This window comes from Serinus canaria, chromosome Z, assembly GCF_022539315.1.
Source record: "Serinus canaria isolate serCan28SL12 chromosome Z, serCan2020, whole genome shotgun sequence".
In the NCBI taxonomy this organism is placed as follows: Eukaryota; Metazoa; Chordata; class Aves; order Passeriformes; family Fringillidae; genus Serinus; species Serinus canaria.
The window spans coordinates 13,356,121-13,374,371 of NC_066343.1; the positions used below are offsets into that span (position 1 = coordinate 13,356,121).

Here is an 18,251-nt window from a genome sequence, read left to right on the forward strand (position 1 = left end):
ACCATGACGTGAGAAAAGGTGCCAATTGTGACGTGAACATACTTTAGACAGCCAAATTTGGACATTTTTGTAAAAACTGTTTGGCATTCTTGCAAAGGGAGTAAGCCTCTAGGATTAGTACCATAATATTGTGAAACATGAGACATATGACAATCAGGACAAGAAGAAATAATTGACTTTGCTTCACTATGTGATAATTTAAATTGCTCCCTTAGTGCTGAGCACCCTGATGAAAAAATTGGTGAGATAGAACAGCTTGCTGTAACACATTAGGCACTGTTTTTACTGCTGAGGCAGCCACAAGGGAATCCACATAGGCGTTACCTTCAACAAAGAATCCAGGTAGCGATGTATGGCTACGAATATGCATAATAAAATAAGAATGCTTTTGATTACGAATAAGAGTCCACAATTTCAACAACATAACAAATAATGGTTTTTCCTTTACATTATACAACACAGCTTGATCCAACTGCTTCACTAAATAAGCAACGTAAACAGAATGAGTAACTATATTTACAGAACTAGGAAACAAGGTACAGGCCAAAAGTATGGCACAAAGTTCAATTAACTGAGGAGACCCTTGTTGAACCATTACTTCATATTTCCCACGGTCATCTTTCTTCCAGGCTACAGCAGCTTTTCCAGTTCTTCCAGATCCATCTGTAAAAACTGTTGCACTTTCCACTGGCACTGAAGAGCAAAGTTGTTCCCCCTGAAAAGGAATCCCCTTAGTGAAATTCAAAATAGGATGAGAAGGTAAATAATATGCTATTTAACCTGTAAAAGAAGATAAAGCAGATTGCATCTCTTGATTATTTTGAAAACACCACTTAAAATACCATTGGTGTACGGGTATGACAACAGTTACAGGATCACAGCCTAAGACTTCATGACAGCGTCTGCAACCTTTGATAATGATGTCTGCAAAAAGCTCATGCAGACATGGAGCGGTTTTTCAGGACCTGAAAGACAAAAATATCCACTCCAAAATATGCAATTTATCTTTCCATTAATCATTCCATTGACACAACAATCTGAAGGGTATTTCATCATCTCTCAAAATTAATAATTGCACACCAACAGAAACATCTATCCTGGTAAAAAATTTAGCTGTCAAGGCCAATTCAATTTCTTCTACAGCCTTTTTTGCTGCAGCAGTCAAATGTCTCTCATCAGTAGAAGAATTCGTCCCTAATAGTAAGTCATACAAAGGTTGCAGTTGATGATTGGTTATCCCCAAGTTTGGCCTAAGCCAACCTATTGCACCAAGCAATTTCTGTACATCTACAGCAGTTTTAATATTAATGCCCAATTTTACAGGTTGAGGGACAATTTGTGTATTGGTGATTATCAACCCCAAATATTTCCAAGGCATCTGTCTTTGAACTTTCTCCAGGGCAATAACCAAACCAAAGGCTTCTAAATTTTTCACAGCACATTGTTTGAGAGCCAACAATTCTTGCTTATTTTCGGACGCCAACAAGATATCATCCTTATAATGATAGCAATAACAATTGCTTAATTGCTCTCATACCTTAGATAAAGCCTGTGCCACAAACCATTGACAAATACTTGGAGAATTTCTCATCCTTTAGGCAAAACCGTCCACTGATATCTTCAGGCCGGTTCCTCATGATCTAAAGAAGGCACAGTAAAGCTGAATTTTTCCTTATCCTGATCAGCCAATGGAATTGTAAAAAAACAATCTTTCAAATCAATGATAATTATTTCCCATCTTTGTGGAATCATTGTAGGTGTTGGGAGACCTGATTTTAAAGTATCCATTGCAGCCATCACAGCGTTTATCCATCGCAAATCGTGTAAAAGTCTCCATTTACCAGATTTCTTCTTTATTACAAACACGTGTATTCCACGGGCTAAATGAGTTTCCAATATGTCCAGCTAGTAATTGTTCTTTCACTAAGCCTCACAGGGCAAGAAGCTTTTCAGTAGGCAGGGGCCACTGATCAATCCAGACAGGCTTATCTGTCAGCCACGTCAAGGGCACAACCAGACGTTTAAAGCCCTGCATCCCAGTTGCCCCCACTAAAAATCCATGGTAATTTTAACACCCCATTGGGTTAAGCAATCAAGTTCCCATAAATTAGGCTGAGCATTAGTAACATGCAGTCTAATGTTAGCTTGTTGGCCTTCTGGATGTGTTACTGCAATTGCTATAGCAGATAAAGCACCAGCAGTTGACCCAGCTAACCCAACAACTCCAAAGGTTGATTGAGTGAAGGGCCATGTTGGAGGCCAAACAAGCTGTGAAATTATAGTTACATCTGCTCCTGTGTAAAGTAAACCTGATATTGTTGTAGTTTCTGGGTGACATCCCTTAGCAGTGACCAAAGATTGTATTACCAGATGCTCATCTGTCACCTTCTGAGTCCAAAGAACCTGAGGTGGTCCTGTAGATCCAAAACCTCCAGTTCCACAACTCCAGTCTACTACAGTTGGACACACAACTCATAAAAGGAACAAGTTGAGCAATACAAGTACCTTTTTGAATCACTACAGGAGGTTCACTAACAGATACCACAGCCTGAATTTGTCCCACATAATCAGAATCAATAAGACCCAAATGGACCCAAATTATTACCTTGAATACTGCTACTAGACCTCATTAGAAAAGTACTCAAACCTTGGCCTGTAGGACCATGAGCATCAAGAGGCACTTTACATATACCTCTTGTCAAAATAGTCACTGTGTCAGCTACCAATATATCAATTCCTCAATGGGCCCAGCGGCAAGTGACAAGGGAGACACTCTCACGGAGGAACTGATAAAGGGGGTGGGCGTGGAAGGAGGAGACTCAGGGTAACCAATAAGAATAGGGCAGGGGAGGAGCGAACAACATATCTGAACCAATAAAGATCATATATGGGAGGGGAAAAGCCCCAGAGGCAAATCATACAGCACAGTAAGGATGACTGACATTGAAAAATCTCGAACAAAAGGGGGGGTGGTTACAGTGAGTGACAAGGGGAGTAGGTGGCACCACTGGGAGGGGAGAGGACTTATAAGGGCAGGGAGGGAGGAGGGAAGGATCACTGGGTTTGATGGGCAGGCAAGTGGTGGGAAAGGAAAGTAACAAACAACCTGGGACAAACCATCATTAGGGGAGAACATGGGGGGAACCAAGGACCAAACCATTTTCTTAACACAAAACAACTAACACAACCAATAATAACAAATCTTTAAAAACACAATGTCACAGTTTCCAGGTGGCTTGAAACACACCATACTGCACTGGCTGAAACAGAATTGCAGCAAGGTGAACAATATCATATGGTGCAAGTACCTCAGCATTTAGAACACGAATCACTTGCATCACCTGCAAAGAGTTAACACCATACTGATCTACTTTCGACTGAAGGTCCTGTACAACCGTCCATGAAAAAAATCTGATGGCTATATTCTTGTCCTGAATTAGGAGCAGCTTTGAAAACAGGAAAAGCCACAGGCCCACCAGAAGCAGCAGCAGCCATCTCCATCCTTGTACGTGGACCTATTGTCTCTAACAAATTCCAATCTCCCACTTTAGCTGCTTTCATTCTCACATGCTCCCAAAATTGCAAAGGGTGTCGAGGAGTCACAGCCACCTGGCAGGGAGGCAGAGTCCAAGAAACAGCAGGCCTGGATCTGCTACGAGGTCTAACAGAAAGAGATTCCTGCTTCTTTTTAGATGTACTTATGACCGGCAGTTCATCATCAGAGCTAACACTAGACTAGGAAGGACACAATGTTAAAGATTTCATTTGCTCAACCAGTTCGGGGGGGGGGAGCGGGGGAGGGAGGTAGACGGCTCGATAAGGGTCAGAGAAGGGGTGGATGGCTCAAGGGAATATGGAGCGGAGGCAGACGGCTTGAAGGGGAGCAGAGGCGGGATGGACAGCTCAAAAGAAAAGCGAGGAGGGGGAAGGGGGGAGCAGCCGAGCCATGGGAGGGTGGGGAAGGAGCAGCCAACTGAGGGGAGGGGTAGGGGGGAGCAAACGGCCCAGGGAGAGACAGAAGGGCCAATGACCCAGCCTGTTTTTCATTTAGCTTCTTCTGTGACTTCATTTTTGCTAATTGCTGTGCTGGGGTAAGATACTTTGGTTTAGCACTCAGTTCAGCTAACTGCTGAGCAGGCAGGTTTAACACAGGTTTAACATAGTCTTTTGGAGATAAATACTGAGGAACAGTCTTAGCCTGCAGTTTGATTCTCATGATGGCAAACTCTGGGGGAACCTCCACAGCAGCTGCAGGAACCTCCTCAGGGGGAGATACATCGACACGGTCAGCCTCATCTTCCTCCTCTTCCTCTACTTCAGTTTCTTGCTCTAACTCCTGCTCCTCCAATTCCTCCCCTCTATCTTGTCCTACTTTACATTCCTTCATGCCTCATACAACAGTCTCCAGGTAGTAGCCAAATGCACAACCATCTTATCCCTTTAGATATCACTTTCCATAGTCTCTTCCCAACCTTTTTCCATGCCCGGACACTGAAGGCAGTGTCAGCATCAGCTTCAAAGTCCTGTGATTTGAACCCTATCAGTAAACTATAAAGAGCATAATCAGAAGTTTGAACATTTTTTCTTTTCAGTAAAGTTTTCCATGTGGACAAAACAGTTTTTTCCTTGTTTGATAAACTATTTCCCATTATTTTTTTCCAATCGCTCACCTCAAATCAGACATCCGAATTAGGTTTGGACCTCCGCAGCGTCCCTGCTGCCTTCACTCATTTTTAGGGTACCCTTGAACTTTTTTCTCTCTTTCTACAGTCCCGTTGCAATCACGGCATATGGCCACCAGATGTGTCGTTATAGAGCATGACACAGCACAAAGTACCACGACTCCATCAGAACTGTGCAAGAGAGAGATTTATTACAGCAACGTTGCTTTCATACTTTTTCAAGATATTTACATTCATCCAACATACACATTCACTGCTCATGGGTTATAAGAGAGAAACAAAGTTTCCAGTAGGTGATCAGGGAGCCACGTCTCTCTGTGAGCCAGCCAGAGCCCATATCTCTTAACTTCCTCTCCTTCATCGTGTCTCCTTGATGACAACCTTGGTGTCTTCCTGAGGAGAGGTATGGGGCTTCCCCTTATCTTCAGCAGGCCTTTGCTAGCTCACAAGAACAATACAGAATGTCTTTCCTACAGATGAACTGTGCTGCTTCCCCTGAAAGATACAAAATTATGGAAATAATATATGCAAAGTCATAGGTTTTTTTAAGGCAGGCCTGTGGTATGTAAAATAAGGACTGTTGACATTTAGCATCATGTGCACATAGATAACAATCAAATAATTTTCTTACCTTCGTGAAAAATACTTCTTGTGCTCCCAGAAATGGCACAGCCAAATAAGGCTGATCTCAGATACAAATGTCTTCCTCACCATACAAACGGCCAAACAAAGGACAGCTGCCGGTGGCGCTTTTCCTGCGGTCCCGAGTGCCCCAAGCGCGGACCAAAGCGGCGTCTCACCCGCTCAGCTCGCTCCGGCCCGCGGAGCCGAGCCTGCCCCGGAGCGTCAGGAGCAGGGACGGAAGCTCAGCAGCTCGGGCTCGGTGCCGTGTGCTCCGCTCGGGGCTCCCGAGAGCTCCTGTGAGCCGGAGCAGCCCCGGGCATCGGGGAGCAGCTCCTGCTGCGGCAGCCGGGGAGCCTCGGGGGCTGCGGGGGCACGTCCCGGGCAGGGTTCGGCTCAGCCCCGGGCAGCGCGGGCAGCGCCGCGCTCTCCGCAAAGTTCCGTGCTGGCCGTGGAGATGGGCGGGGGATCTGCTCCAGTGATCCCTCCAATGCCCGAACCCAGAGCCCGCGGGAAAGGCAGCCTGGGGTACAGCCACCTTCCCGTTCGTCCTACGGCCTTTTGGGAGCGCTGCCAAAGGGGCCCGGCTCTCTCCTCGCCGCCTGCGGGCATCGGCACAAGGCAGGGAGCTGTCAGTCGGAGCGGGGCTCATCCAGGCTGGGGGCTGCTGCAAACAAGGCATCAAAACATCCGTTCCCGAATTCCTCTGTGCCGACGCCTGTGCCGGATAGGAGGAGTCCCACACCTGTGAAAAACTCCTGCACAGTCACAGCAGCCCTGTAAACCATTGCGGGACAGTGTGCTTGGGAATTCTCAGCCAGCCTGATAAGCATATTGAAGGTTTCTGCAGTCAATCAGTAAATCGATCATTGATTTTAAGGTTTAAAAACTTAAAAATTAGAGTAAGAATTTTAAACAGTTACACTATAATAACTTACCTATATCCCAAATGAATTTTTGCATTCGAATTTTTGAGGAGATAAACCTCTTACAAACTAGAACAACTGTCTTTTCTCTATGGGGAAACACCTTACAGATATTATTACAACAGAATTAATAATCCATCTTTTCTCTGCAGGTTCCATTAAACACAGCCTAAAAAATATGTCACAGGAAATAATTGTAGGCTGAGTTATTAAGTTAAAAAATGCAGCAAGGCCTGTTGTCCCTGTCTTGTACATAAACACATTAGCTCTCTCATCTCACGACTCATTCTGCAAGTTGCAATAAACACATGAGCGCTCTCAGTAGCTCCAAGTCCTTCCCCTTACCATCCTGAATGAATGGGCAAAAGCAGCAATAAACAATATGAACAACTCTTCGATTCTATTAAAGCTTAACTCTTAAAAGATCAGTTTTTATTTTTTGTCTTCCAGGGAAGCAGACGTACAAAACACACAGGAGAACATGATTTTACAAGGTGCTCTTTGGTCTGGCAGGTGATGTGGTCAGGAGCTGCTTTCCTCAGGAACTGGTGGATAATCCCTCTCTAAGCCTCAGGAGCTGCAAAATGAGTAAAGCCTGAAGGGGCCAACTTGCATTTCACGTGTGAGATGGTAACCCTTACATACTCTGAGCAGTGTTTAATAAAGTTAAGGGATACTGGAAAAACATCCTCTCCTGACTTGATCTGTGATTTGCAGATAAGATAAAATGTTGGTTTTCCAAAGGAAAAAAGAGTGTTTACATTGAGGAATTCCCTAGACCTGATTGAGAAGGTTGCACTTCAGAGAAGGTGATGAAGCAATATAGGGATCAAAAGGAAACTTAGAGTAGAGTTGAAAATAAAAACACAGAAACACATATTACAAATATTAACCCATTTGATACACTGAATGACTATGACTCTGTAACTTTTTTTTCGAGTTGTTCAAGTATTCATCTATATTTTTTTCACATTTATTTTTAAGTAAGACTGTACAAATAAAGTAAGGAAAAGCACAAAGTACAGTTAATACTGTCCAAAGAGTGATGTTAAATACAGGCAGAATTAAATAGCATGAAACAGTGTCAAGCAATTTCTGAAGGCATCTGAAGTCTGCTGGTGAGTCACTGACTGAAAGGAATGGTAGAAAAAGCAGAACAAATGTAAAAAAGACAAGACTGGCTATCACATCTTTAATAAATATCCATGCATGAGTGTCTTCTATTATGATAAAAAAAGTTTGTCCTGTTCAGGTCAGTGAAAGGATTCTTGCTGACTGCAATGGGCTAGAAACTGCATGCTTTGTGGAAAGGTGACAGAGAAAACATAAAACTGGTCAGCATATCCTTTGTAGTCAACCTCTGTTTTCTCCAATAAAATAAGATACATGCTTATAAATCACAATCATTCCTCTGCTCTCTGTAAGTCTTATTTTGTATTTCACACCACTCTTAAAATTGAATTTGCTGTTCTCCTTTCTATTCTTCTAGCAGTCACACAAGTAGGGACAAGAAGTGCTGGCAGCTCACAGTAAAGAGTCAGAAAGCGCATCCCACTTGTGTGGTTTTTTGGTTTTTATTACTAAGTCACATACATGTGTGACCCTCTCCTTCAGTGAGTTTAACTGTAACCACTCATACTGCCAAATATCACAGTGATTCAGCAAAGGCATTAATTTGTTCCAAAAGTCAGACTCCTAAAGTCTGTGCCCTTCATGAAGCTCGGTTCCCATCATTGGAGAACTCCTCAACAAAGCCTCTTGGGTTTATCCTGAGAGTTATGAGCAGAAGTGCTAGCTGAGCACGTCTGCAGCTGCCAACATCTCCTGCAGCTCCTCATGCTGCAGTGCTGAACTAGATTTTTCATATGTAGATATAGATTAGATATAGATGATAGCTATAGATATAGATGATATAGATGATATAGATATAGCTATAGATATAGATGATATAGATATAGATATAGATGATATAGATATAGATATAGATATAGATGATATAGATATAGATGAGTGTACCTTCCACCTCAGCAGCTCATCTGCTGTACCTCAGACCCCTGCCCTGCACCCCATGTCTGTAGGGTCCATATGTGTATGGGAGACCCTTTTCCTTCTGGAGCAGCCAATGAAGCACAACAGATCCCACAGGTCAATGAAATTGATCAAGATGCCCTCTTGAAGGCACCTGAACCGAGGATGAGATCTCCACCAGCTCTACAGGCAGTTTGGACACCCAACTCCCATGCAGGCACAGGTACATGGGAAACTAAAGTACAGCCTGAAATTATTAAATATCAACTGTAGTCCACCTCATTTTTATTGGGGGAAATAAGGACTGCAAAGAACATGCAGTCCTACTGCAGAAACTTTATGTAGCTGCCTAAGAGTGTTTGAGAGCATTTTTGAGGGGAGATGCCATTTTTTATTTGCCTGTGCAAAAGGACATGTGTGTTCTGAAGGTCTTGGGTGGTATCTGTAGGGTCTTTACGGACATTTTGTGTTTAAAACAGTATTAGATAGCTGTGCTGAGACCACAGAACTAAATTCTAGATACCTGGTGTCATCGTGTGAGCCTGGCGCAATGCCAGTGCCTCCACGACAAACCACGACACCTGGTTATGAGTCTCAGAAGCCCAGAAGAGCAAAGAAAAAAATCTAAGTAAAATTCAGTCTTGGTTTAAAATAATAAATGGCTTAAAATAATAAAATGTGAAGAATATTAAAGCTTTTTTAGTATTACTTTTCCTAGATGGAAACTATAAAGTCTGTAATTTCAACTGTTTCTTACAATCCATGGCTGCACTACCCTCTTACCAAGAGTACAAATATTAGCTGAAAGAATAAATCATGCTGCACATGGATAATCAAGAGATTTTATAATGTGGTCTGAGCAATAACAAATCTTTGATATTGAACTGCATTGCTGCTGCCTCAGCAACCCCCAGATGAACAAGCAGAATAATTAACTATGTAATGTACGAAATTTTTCTGCCTTTCTAAACAGGATATTATGATACTGGCCACTTGTGTTTACAATTCTGCATCATGTTGCTTAATTGTCATTTTTATGATGTCTTACAGAATCTGTTAATCAGTTGTTTTTCTATTGGCTCATTTTCTCCTTTATAGCCGTGGCAATTTCAGAGATTTGTTTTGCTCTCAGCAAATTTGCTGACAGACTGCAAATCAGACCTGTGTTTACTTGCAATGTTGCACAGCTCCTGGGAATACCTCCGATGGCAGACGATGTCATTTACAGCACTTTCTGATACTTCAGTGACAAATCAAGCGATACTGGTTCCTTACTGCAAGCTCTAGCAATGGGTTTGTCTTTTACATCTGTGGGCTGAGACTAAAATAATCAGCATTAATTATTCAGCAACATATAAGTGATGAGTTTTCAATCAGTATAAATCTAATCCATATAAAATCCATACATGTTAAGTATAACTAAGATGAGCTAGATAAGCTTTTTTTATTGTATCAAATGATTCTTTGAATCCTCAAGGGTCAGTGTCTCTTATCCCCATCATTGATGAGATCTTCATATTCACTGCTAGAAAACATCCTACAAGTAGTTTGTGCAACCCTACTGGTAACAATGTCTGGTGTTTACCACAGATGAGGTGTCACTTTTTGTTTTTCTTTGGTGACAATTAAAATTATTGTTTGCACACTGCTAAATCAAACTTGTCAATATTTTAATGAATTAATTTTTCAAAGAACAGCCGTGTTTCTCTTCCTGATTTTACTGAGAAAGAACAGAACACAGAACACAAGGATAGCAACAAATGTAGATGAGAACTTGTTTATGTATAGCATTTATTCATCTGATATTGCATGCCAAGTACATATATACATGATTTTTAGGATTTAACCAGGTGATTACAAAGTGATATAAAATAACTCTCAAGCTTTAAAAGATTGCTTTCTTCCCTTTCTTTAACCTTTCTGTTCCTGAGAGCCACAGGTAGTTATAAATGATAAAGAAGTGGCAAGGTATCAATTGGCCTAGTGGATTACTGTCTTTAAATAAAAATCAAAAGTATACGCATGCCTTGTTTCCTCGGGAAAAAAAGAGAAAAAAGACTACTCTAGTTTTTTATTCCTGGGTGTTAATCAGATTTAATGGAAATATTGCACAGAATAAAATAGAATTTGGATTAATTTTAAACCAGCACTGCAATTCTCATCCTTAATAGTTTTAGCAAAGTGTCTTTCTACTCTAGGAACCTCAGAAAAGTATTTAAAATAAATTTCTATGGAACCGTGCTGCTGGGAAACAAGTACACATTCTTAAGGTTACCCTTTCTTCACACAGATAAATGTTACAAACATATAAAATTACAAACATATATGTGTGAGTGTATATATATATATATATATATATATATATATAAAATGGCTAAAGGAGAGAATGCATGGTTCTAAATTTGGAGCACTACCTTTTGGAAGCACAGGTGGTAATTAATGCAGAGACAGTCAAAGAAATTAAAAATCTGCTATTAGCAGTGGTCTGACTAGTTCTGAGGTTTTATACCTGCTATAATTTATAATCAGGTCTGCTTTCTGCAGTGGGTTGTGTAGGAATTAGTAAAGCTAAGAAGATTTTTAGAAAGCTGGGAAAGCAGGCCTTAGAAACAGAAAGAGCCAAGAAACTTAGAGTTAGCTGCAGCTGCAAAGTCTTAAAGTAGAAAAAGTTGCAATAGTACAGCCAGCGAGGACATTAAACAATAGCTTGAGTCCTAGGCTTGGCTAAGATAGGCTTAAGACTGCAGGAAAATATGCTTAGCAAGACAGTAGAAGGTTTTAAGCTTAATAATGGAATATTGCATATTGTTAATAGAAAGAAGACAAGCAAGCGCTGTGTGAAGCAGGTGTAGTGTGCTTTTAGTAATCAGGTAAAACAACTGCCTGTAAGCATTAGCAATATGCTATTGGCTAAAAAATTTTTAAGATACTCTGTAACAAAGAAATCTTTGGCTGCTGCTGGCTGTACATGAGCTTTGCCATCTTCCTATTGTCTCAATCTTGTCATGAGGCTGATGCTCCTAATAAAGCTCAAGTAACGTACCCCAGAAATCCTGTCCCGTACATGAGAAGAAAAAACGCCAACACACGTTGGAGCTCAAGAAGCCAAAGAGAGCCTGCAGGACAGGTGACTGCGCTGCGACTGCAGCACCAGGAGGAGTAGCTGGCAGCTCAGGAGCGGCTCCGCTGTCCGTCCACGATGTGCCCGCTGCTCCTGCGTCCGGCGAGTCCTTCCCTCGTGGTGACAGCAGGAGCTGCTCCCTAACGCCGGCCATCTCCTCTGCCCAGAGTCCCTTCCCGTGGTGGCAGGACAAGCTCCCTCTTGCCTGGAGCCAAATGCGTGCCCGCGCCTTGGGCTGCCTTTGCCAAGTCTCTTTTTCCAAGCATTTGACTCCCAGGCTTCTGCCCCAGCCCAGGGACGTTTGTCATTTCCATCCCCAGGTAGGTTTACACGGTGAACAATCGTGGCTTTACCTAAGAGGTGAATCATTAAGATTGTGGTGCTTTCCTGTACACAACGTCCTGTTAAGACCAAGAAGAAGCTGCTCCTGCTTCCCACACTGTTTATCCCATGCTGCATGACTAAGGAAAATCTATCCTTTTCCTTACTAAGCTCAGGCTCCAGCTGAGTTCAAATATGTGATAAAAGAGAATAAATGCCAGAATCCCGTTACATGTTTCCCCTCCTCATCTGCGGTGCTGCCTGAGGGAGTTCTAGAGATGGATCACAGCTCTCAGACAAATAGCCTCAGACGGATGTTTCACAGACAAGACAGGTCTATTACCACAGCTGGACAGACCTGTGAGGAATTGGGTGCCACAGCTGTCATACATTCGTCAGAGCTTCAGGATCAGTGAAGAAATAGGGACAAACATTGACGTGGTCACTTATCATGGAAATGAGAAGTGCCCCAAAGCCAACGTCAGTTTAAAAGGAAAATTCATTACAGATTGCTGCAACTGCACTGCTTAGATATAGTGACCACTGCCTGTTACAAGGTGGCTACAGAATGGCACAACTCTGCTGACCTTATATAATAAGCAGAAAATAGTCCATATCGGTTCCCACAATCGAGTACGTTACAGCTTTCTAAGTGCTGCCTACATATCTCTGTGTGTGTCTGTATGTAAAGAACCAAACATGGACTGAATTCCCTGCATATCCACTGAGCAGGAGTTGAGAGCTCAGTGGACTCCCAGAGTTTTCTCAGCAGGCCTCTGCAGAGAGTTCTGAGCCAACGCGTGGCTCTGCTGCTAGCCCAAATCTGCGCTTCCCTTGCCCAGCCTGAGTGCAGGTGGGCCATGTGCTGGCCATAGCCGGAGATTTTCATGGCCAAAATCCTCCAGCATTTCCATCTGCTCATGGCTTTGGGTAGCAGAAATCACACAACACCCATCGCAGCTGACAAATGGCATTTCTCGCAGATTGCTACAGCTGCACTGCTGATCCACAAACACATGACAATCAATTTCATGTGAAAAATGTAATTTATTACAAATTGCTACACCTGCACTGACAATACAGAACTATACAACTCGCAATTTAGGTAAAAACCAGGAATTTATTAGATTATTACAACCAGTCAGTATAAAAATATACAAATACCAACTTCAGATAAGAAAAACTTATTTATTGCCAGCCTCTACAACAACTCACTATACACAAATATCAATTAGGTGTTTAAGGACTTAATTTATTACCTATTACTACAAATGTACAGCCCAAACAGAAACACAAAAATACCATTCCCTCTCTAAACAGCCCTACACTAAGAATTCAGTATATAGAATTATACAACTATACCACTCCATACATGTTGAAATGGAATTCAATACATACATGTATTAACATATATATAAATAGATATACAAATATAACAATCCATAGATGTAAATATAAATTAAACCGCAAATTACATACAATATATATATTAAGTAAATATATAAACCAAAACATATCTACAAATATACAAATATCACCAATCTAAATATCCACCCAACTGTATCAGTACAAATATACAGCTTTACATCTAGACACATATGTAAATATTATTATATAGACAGAAATAGATCAATACACGTTAAAAAATATTAAAAGAGACATATCAACCAATACCAATTCAATTATACAGATTTAAAGAGACATATACCTATAACTGCATCAGTACAGCTACCTGAACAGCTGTAAACCTAGGATATAGAACTAAACACAGATATAACAACATACATGTATACTTAGATACAAATATATACATACATGTAATTACAAACATATATGTATATATACGCATACATATATATAACACATCAATAAATAAAACAACAAATATAATAGAAATATTCCTATACAAATAGAAGCCTACACATGAACATATCCATATAATAATCCCTCTCTATGTGCAAGTCCAGACATCTTTAAATAGAGCTCCAAGCAGAGGGATCCCAGCTGCCCCATCTGCAAAGCCTCTTCCTCCGTCTCCTCCTCCTGTGCAGAGCAGCTCTCCTGGACAGGGACAGTAGCTGGGAAATCTGGCAAGCAAAAGGAACACTGAGTGAGTATGGGGACGTTTCCCTTGGCAGCAGTTGCACTTCCATCAGGGAAGAGGAAATCTCAGAGCCTCCCCAAGAGGATTAGAAAGAAAAAGCAGCCGAGCAGGCCAGGCTGTGTTGAGCGCAGCCACGGCGGGACCGTCCCGCAGCCCCGGCAGCCCGGCACAGGCGGCACAGCTCCCGGGCCCTGCCGGCACAGCTGCCTTGCCCAAGGACAGCCCCTGTGCCAGCCGGGGCAGCTGCGCTGAGCGACCCCAGCACGGGCAGGGCCCGCTCCTGCCCCGCCGGGCAGTGCCCACGGCCACAGCCCACATCGCCCTCAGCCCTACCCTGCCTGCCCGGGCCTGTGGCCTCAGCCGGGCTCTCTCCAGGCTGGCAGCAGCAGGTCCCCGTTCCCTGCTCCTGCTGCTGGCCTTCAGCTTCTCCCTGTTGGCTCCCGTCAGTCTCCAGCTGTCCTCAAGGTCTTCCTTGCAGCTGTGGCAAAAGTGGAGGCTCTGGAATTGGTTCCAGAGCTGCAGTCCCAGAGCCCTCTGTGCTCCCTGCTGGCCCCCTCCATCCCCTCAGCCCCGCCATGCTCTCGGTGAACCCCCAGTCCCCTTCAGTTCCTTCAGCCCCTCACCGTCCTCTCACCCCCCTCAGTCTTTTCTGACCAATCCTGTCCCCTTTAGACCCGCCTGCCCCTCAGCCTGTGCCACATCCCTGTCACCTCAGTGCCACCATCGGCCTCGGCTGCCCCACAGCCCCCAGCCCCAGCAGCAGCTCAGGCTCCCCGTCCCTTCAGCGCCACCGCCGCCTCAGCCCCCTCTGTCTCACCGTCCTTCAGCAGCTCCTCAGGGGACAGTGCCTGGGGCCAGCGGCAGCTCCCACCGCTCCAGGGACAGCCAGGGCTGGAAGTGCTGCTCCACCCGGCCCGGCCGCCAGCTCAGACCCGGCAAAGGGAGAGGGGACACAGGGGGCAAAGCAAGAGATGAGAAAGGCAGCCGAGGGGGGAAAGAGGTAAAAATGCAGCCTAGGCCTCCGCAGCTCAATCTCTGAATCTAAACTTCCACATACCCATAACTAAGTAACTCAGCGCATTTCTAGATCAATATCTAAGCATGTTAATGTAGGCGTTTATATGTAGGTGTCCAAATGTAGACATCCAAATGTAGGCGTCCAAATGTAGACGTCCAAATGTAACTCTATAAATATATAAATGTAAATCTCAAAATCTAAAAACGAATTCTATCCCATCTATAACAATGTAGATAAACTTAACTATATAGAAGTATATATATGCACATAGAGGCACATCTCTATAATGCTATAAATAAGCTATATGGATATACAAATAGAATTATAGAAATCTATAAATCTGTGTATTCACGAAAGGATTCCACCTGCCTAATGGTCACAGGCTTTCCCTCTGATCCTTCTTGCCGTGCAGGGCAGCCCTCCTGGCAAGGTAGATCTGGTGGATATCTGGGAAGCAAAGGGAACACTGGGTCAATATTGGCCTCTGTGCATCTTTGCCTTTGGAAGGAACTGTCCTTCTATCAAAGACTGTAAAAGATGGCTGGAAAGGCAGACTCTCACTTGGTGATTTAAAGCCTGCTCCTCAAAGAACCAGAATCCTTCCAAGGATTTAAACCTTCTGAAGTTTTGAAGTATCCCAAAAAACTCACAGCACACACAGTGCAAAGGACCCCCATGAGAGCTTGAAACACAGACAGTCCCAGGTGCCACAAAGAAGCCCAGCCTTATTCTTTCTCTGTGCTGACAGAGAGACCTCAGTCCTCACTGAAATGGCAGAAGCTGAAGGTGCTGGCAGCTGAGTTATGAACAAGCACCATTCCCTGCCATCTACAGCCTGCTCTCTGCAGTGACCAACAGCTCCTCCAAAACAACCACCAGCTCTGGGATGAACAGCTGTGTGACAAATGACCAGGTAATATTGGCATTTATGTATTAGCTTATGCAGGTTGTTAGTGATTGTAAGTATTTAGAAATAGCATTAGTTATAACTTTTTTTAGCTGCTTGTTAATAGAATAGAATCTATCAGCTTAAGTGTGCACTGTGCTGCTCATAGAATTAGTAAAGTAATGTATGTACTATCTATGTATCACTTATAGAAACAATCATGTGATGAATATTGTGTTCTAGACCTTAGCAAAACATAAGGAGAAAAAAAGGCTTTTGTGTAACTAAAAACAGTGTAAGGCCATCCACTGACCCAGCTGTCCAAGGGACAAGATAACCCTTACATAAACCAGAGCACCAGAGGACAATTAGAGAATATCATCTTAAATTTAAGGAGGACATACTAAACCCTTATCAGAAAATGTGAAACATCAAGAAGGAGGCACAAGAAGAAATAAAATATATTGACCTGACACACAGGATATCATGCAAATAAGCCTGAGATGAGTGTGAAGAAATCAAACAAAGGAGTTCTCAAAACATCAGAAAGTTCCTAAGAATGTTTAAATAATGCATGAAACACATGCATCTGCTTGCATCTCAGCAGTGTAACAGTATGATGAAAGCACTGTCTCTATACACCAGGTGTTCTTTGGCTTTCAGCCAGGAGCACCCCAGCGCAGCAAATATTGTCTTTTTTTATCCTATTAGTATTAAACTTTTAAAAAATCTAAGCAGTGAACTCTGTGCTTCACAGGAAAGGAAAGAGCTCCCTACCAGGCCTGCAGGCTGAACCAGCTTTGCTCAAGAATGCAGATACAAAGTGCTCTCTCTCTTCTTTAGCTCTCTCTAATTTGGGGTAATTTCAGTTTTCCATTGAGCTGCTGGATTTATGACTAATATTTATGATTTATGACTAAATCATTGCCCTCAGAGATTCTGCTGCTTGTATTTTTAATCTGTCTCACTACACCTATCAGCCGACTGGTACTACATTGATTAAATGCTTGGAGATTAAATGCTCAGAGCAGCCATCTCATGCCTCTCTAAACCAGTGGGGACTCTGTCCTTACTGAGCTCCTCGGGCTCCTGGGAATTGTTCCCACAGCTTTCAGTGCCAGGCAAAGCTTCCTCTGCTGCAGCTCTGTCCACAGGCTCTCCTCCTGAAGACTTGGGGGCAACATGAATATTCCCCTTGAAAGAGAAAGGAAGAAGCCCTTCTCTCCAGTTACACAAAACACCTGGTCCAACAATTTCACGGCTCACACACTTAATCCCTTGCTCCTAACAAGAACTCTGGGCCCCAAAGGCCTTTAACAGTCAAAAAGATTTGACTTCTCAAACACAGTCTAAAAGCTGTCAAAGCTGACAGTGTTGAACGTGGGCTGACACTGAAAACCTGGAATGGCTGCTAAGGAAGGAGTCCTGCCGGCTCCTGGCACAGGGATGTGCTCCTCCCTCCACAGCCCTGAGCAAAGCAGTCTCATCCAGGCTGCACCTTGGCAGGGACAGTGTAGGAACACACATCTCTTCCCACAGAGACGCCCAAGAGCAAGGAGACTGAGCTCCGCAACATGGACAGCAAGACTGGCCAGTTTGCCCGGCTGAGGATTTCCCAGAACGAAACTGCAGTGCAGGCACCAGCTTACTGAGAGGACAAGAAAGCTGCAGCTCCAGCCCAGCCCCAGCCATGGCTCTGGGAGCGCCTACAGGCACGGCAGGGCTCACACAGCAGCAGCCCAGCCCTTGCTTTGCCTTGGCCTTCCCACCCAAAAGAGGCACAGCCCACATCTGCTGCTGGAACAGAGGCACCTCTGGCATGCCCCTCCCTGCATGGAACACTTGGCCTTCATTGCCCATTCTCCAAACACTCTTCTTTCCCATCAAACAAGGACTCTTAGAACCTACAAAGCTTCCACCTCCGCACCACAGATGCCCCTGCACCTGGGATTCTTCCCAGGAAATCAAGCACCCAAACGTGGCCAACAAAGGCTCACACCTTTTCATCCTTACTCGGGGGGGAGACCTTTTCCTTCCTTCTTTAGGAAGTCTAAAGCCTAGCAAAGCCTTTCCTGTCCATTCCCAGCTGAACTCAAGAAGCCTTTGCTTCTCAGCCATGCAGCAACATTCACCAGCTCCCAGTCCAGCCCCTTTCTTCCCTGTCCAATGCAGTTACCTGAGCAGAGGAAGCAAACATCTCCTCCAGTGTCTTGAGTACCATGTCCAGATCTGGCGGTGGCAATTCCTCTTCCCCAGGAGTATTCCACAGCCAGCTGGGAACTGTCCATGCTGCAAAACCTGCACTGCCAGCTGGAGTGCTGGGGGCTGAAGTGTCTGGGGTGGCTGCAAGAATCCAAACACATTGTCCGGCTCAGTGATGTGTCTTTGGGGTGCAGACCTCTAGTGCTGTCTTGGATCAAAAATCACAGGAAGCACACAGCAACCTCAGTTCCAGAAATGTATTCAGACTTCTCAGGGGATTGGAGGAGTGAGTTCTTCCTCTTAAAAATATTTCTTCTAATTGACATGTACATAGATTAAACC

At 43.7% G+C, this 18,251-nt stretch overlaps 1 protein-coding gene across 1 annotated transcript in view; it reads right to left on the reverse strand.

Moving 5' to 3' along the window:
* The window catches only part of GRIN3A (glutamate ionotropic receptor NMDA type subunit 3A), a 384,347-nt gene that overhangs the window by 300,608 nt on the left and 65,488 nt on the right, over positions 1–18,251 (reverse strand). The window lies entirely within an intron of this gene.